Source organism: Seriola dumerili, unplaced genomic scaffold (genome assembly GCF_002260705.1).
Source record: "Seriola dumerili isolate Sdu_G_001 unplaced genomic scaffold, Sdu_1.0 BDQW01000002.1, whole genome shotgun sequence".
Taxonomy (NCBI): Eukaryota; Metazoa; Chordata; class Actinopteri; order Carangiformes; family Carangidae; genus Seriola; species Seriola dumerili.
In genome coordinates, this window is record NW_019174257.1 from 11,986,105 (window position 1) to 11,989,973 (window position 3,869).

Genomic DNA, 3,869 nt, shown 5'->3' on the forward strand with positions numbered 1-3,869 from the left:
AACACAAAAACTTCAACACAACTACCACACCTGCTGCCCCTAAAACACACACATAACACTGCTGCTAACACAACAACTTCAACACATCACAACTGCTGCCCCTACCACAAAACTTCAACACCAAACTACCATCAACATGACTACCCCTAACACAAAAACTTCAACACCAACTACCACACCTGCTCCCCTAACACAACAACTTACACACAACAACTACCACACCTGCTCCTCCGTAAACACAACAACTTCAACCACAACTACCACAACTCGTCAACACTTCAAGACACTACCACACTCTTCCTACACAACATTCAACACCAACTACACACGCTGCCCCTAACCACAACAACTTCAACACCAACTTAACCACCACTGCTGCCACCACAACTTCAACACAACACACCTGTCCCAACACACAACTTCACACCAACAAATGCTGCCCTACCACAACAACTAAAACATATCACACTCGCCCTACCAACATACTTCAACAACACCCTCCTGCCCCTAACACAAGACAACTTCAACACCAACTACCACACCTGCCGCCCCTAACACAACAACTACATACCAACTCCCCACACAACTTAACACCACAACACTGCTGCCCTAACACAACAACTTCAACCAATTAACAACTTCCTAACTAATCAACCTACCAACCGCTTCCGACACACCTCACTAACATTCCCACCACACAACTTCAAACACCAACATACCACACACCGCTCCCCTAAACACAAACTTCAACACCCAACTACCACAATCTCGTCCCCTACCACAACCAACTTCAACACCAACTACCACACCTGCTGCCCCTACCACAACAACCTCCACCAACTACCCCACAACTGCGCCCCTACCACAACAAACTTCAAACCAATCTCACCACACCTGTGACTACCCAACCTACACATTCAACACTTCCAACACCAATACCTACCAGCAACTGCTGCGCCCCCTACCACAACAACTTCAACACCAACTACCACAACTGCTGCCCCTACCACAACAACTTCAACACCAACTACCACACCTGCTGCCCCTAACACAACAACTTCAACACCAACTACCACACCTGCCCCTACCACAACAACTTCAACACCAACTACCACAACCCCTGGAGAAGGAACAACACCCCAAAGTAAGTGATTAAGTTTGAAACCAATTAAAAGTATATTAATCCAGCCATGAACTACAATTGAAGGGGTTCAAATGCAAAGAGCAAGGTGCTTAAAAAAAATCATAAAATGTCATCTGTATTCATTTGTTTAATCATTTGTAAACATATGCTTGCAAACTTAGAGTCACTGTAAGTAGTCAAATACTTCTTTAATGATGATGCCCTTTCATTACCTTTAAAGTTAGTAATGGAACCACAGTAAGTATTTCTTTAATTTAATTTCCACATTTAAAGTATTATTAATCTTTGCAGTCACATCATCAACGGCATTTCTCCAGATAAAGCTAACCTCCGTTGGTGAGCTAAGCAATGGAACCATCATTCAGCTTGTCGAAGAGGTATGTTAAACAGAAAATAACTTTGTTTTGTGAATTCTTTTAAGCCAACATTATTGTCAACACATATCCATAATACAAAAGGGTGGGGCAAAGGGAATGAGATAGATCCTCTGATGTCTATTCTCTGTGTTTTCTCTCCATATAGTTCTTGAGAGACCAGCTCCCGAATGGCACACTCCGTTCAGTCATCGTGAGAAACATTCAAAGGCTCAAAGTTGCGCCATAGAAGATTCATGTGGATGGAAACAGTTAAAAGTAAATATATAAATACAGTAATTCAAGGTTGTGAGGGTAGTATAGTTTTAACACAATATGAAGGGGCACATCAGTTCACCCCAACCATTCCCATCATATCTGGAAAGAAATGTTTCTTTTGAGTTTTTTGACTGTTTGAGCACAACACATCAAATGTCATGGTGCTGCCATTATCTACAATAGCTATTTCGAAAAGGACCTGGACTGCACTCCAGGTGTCAGAAAGTTTTTTTTTAAGTAAACACAGAGACTTGGATTTTAGCTTTCTTATATCAAATTAAATCAAAATTTTCCTATACTACACTCTTGACTGTATTTCCCAGGAATGTGAATAGTGGAGTTGTACATTTGACTAAGTGTGGAATTGTTTGCACAGTACAATGGGAAGCCCAAACCAAGAAATCTGATCTGTCAAAGAGACGGTGTTTAAGAGGAGTCAGTAATTGCCATGCTTTGTAACCGGAGAAGTGGCTCCCACGCTGACAAGCCTAGTAACCAGGAAACTTTTAAACTATGCTCATCGCTCACTACTCCCTTTCGTTACAAATAAATCTGGAAAAGCTTCACACAAACAACGTCAACAATAACCTTGGTGAGCACTTTAGGTCAAGTGTATGACTATTGTAACCCCGAATCTGAGAAGTGAAGGCTTTGTGAGAGTGTTACTGGCAGAATATACAGTTAATCTGTTTTGTTTTGTGACATTAAGAATTGCTCAATAAAGATTATATAAAAAGCACTGCTTGCTAGTTGGACAGTGTTGTGCTATAAAACAACACCTAAATACCTTATAAAAGGAGGAGACATTCTGTATGCAGATTAACCTTCCTTCTCAAAATCACTGATTTAAATATTTTTTTCAAATGATTATTTTTGTACTAAAATCTTGTTTATTGTTATGACATGTATTAGACTTGTATTATTTAGTGTGACATTTTCCTTTTAGCCACATCATTTTCACTTTAGGCTATATGTCCATTTCTGCACTGTCATAGCCTAACCCTCAGACTTCCCAGTTTTGCTTGGACTTAACACTGGATTTGTGAGACAACATTAGCATTTCTATTACTTTATGTGGTGTTAAGATACATAAAGAGACATATCTGTTTGAAGTACTGATTTGTGGTGTTCTTCCTGTGTTCTTTAATAAATCTTTTTAAAAGAAACTTTATTCAGCATTCAGTTTTAAATAATATAAGTACACATATATATACACATGAAATTGTTGACATCTGCTATAAAACAATATTTGAAAATACAAAGAATAATATCAATTGAGAATTTTCCCTTTGAATGTGTAACAAGGCTCCAATTGCAAATATCAGCAAAGGTGCAATGCAAGATGTGAAATTCAATATGTAATCAGACCACCCTTTTAAATATCAAAAAAGCAGTCTGAAAATATGTAAATGTTTGAGTTACACAACTTAAGAGTTGGTATCTACAGGTTGTTGGATTAGCTTTAAAAAAATAAAACAAAACATCAATGACAAACTTATTTTGAAGAATTGATCTCTGAGGGACCTTCCCTTCCATGTCGATGCATATGTCAAATACAGTGTGTGAACAAAATTCAACACAGCATGTGCACAGTTGCTATTATACGTGTGACTCTGAATGAATAAAGCTTTAAACAAACACTGGGTGAGGCTTTCATTCACCCCCGACTGCAGTGTGGCTTTCTTTTTCTGTCTTCTATTAATATCCTGAGGAAACGTCTGAGCCTCATCTTCAGCAGGACATGAGATAACCAGGAAGGCTTCCACTTGCTACACTTGTCATCACTTCTGTACAGCTGTCCCCTCCATCGCCCTCTGTCTGGAAACGTGTAAAGCCCAGGGCCTCGCGCACGGCTCTGCTCAGCAGCGCCAACAGATCAACAGCCCCCACCACTGCCCTTGGCAGGAAGAGCTCCAGAGCACAGGTCGAGGCGTGGGGCAGACCATCCTGAAAAAATGTATTGAAAGCAAAGATTTTGAGATCTTGAGACAGAAGAAAAAACATGTTCTATCAGGAAACTGTGTCCTCACCTTAGTGTGTCTAAAAAGACAGAATTTTTAGTCATAAATTCCACTACAATGTCGAGTAGCACA

At 39.8% G+C, this 3,869-nt stretch overlaps 1 pseudogene; it reads left to right on the top strand.

Moving 5' to 3' along the window:
* The first annotated feature begins 886 nt into the window (after window positions 1-886).
* On the top strand, window positions 887-3,223 carry LOC111238776 (annotated as a pseudogene).
* Window positions 3,224-3,869: the final 646 nt, after the last annotated feature.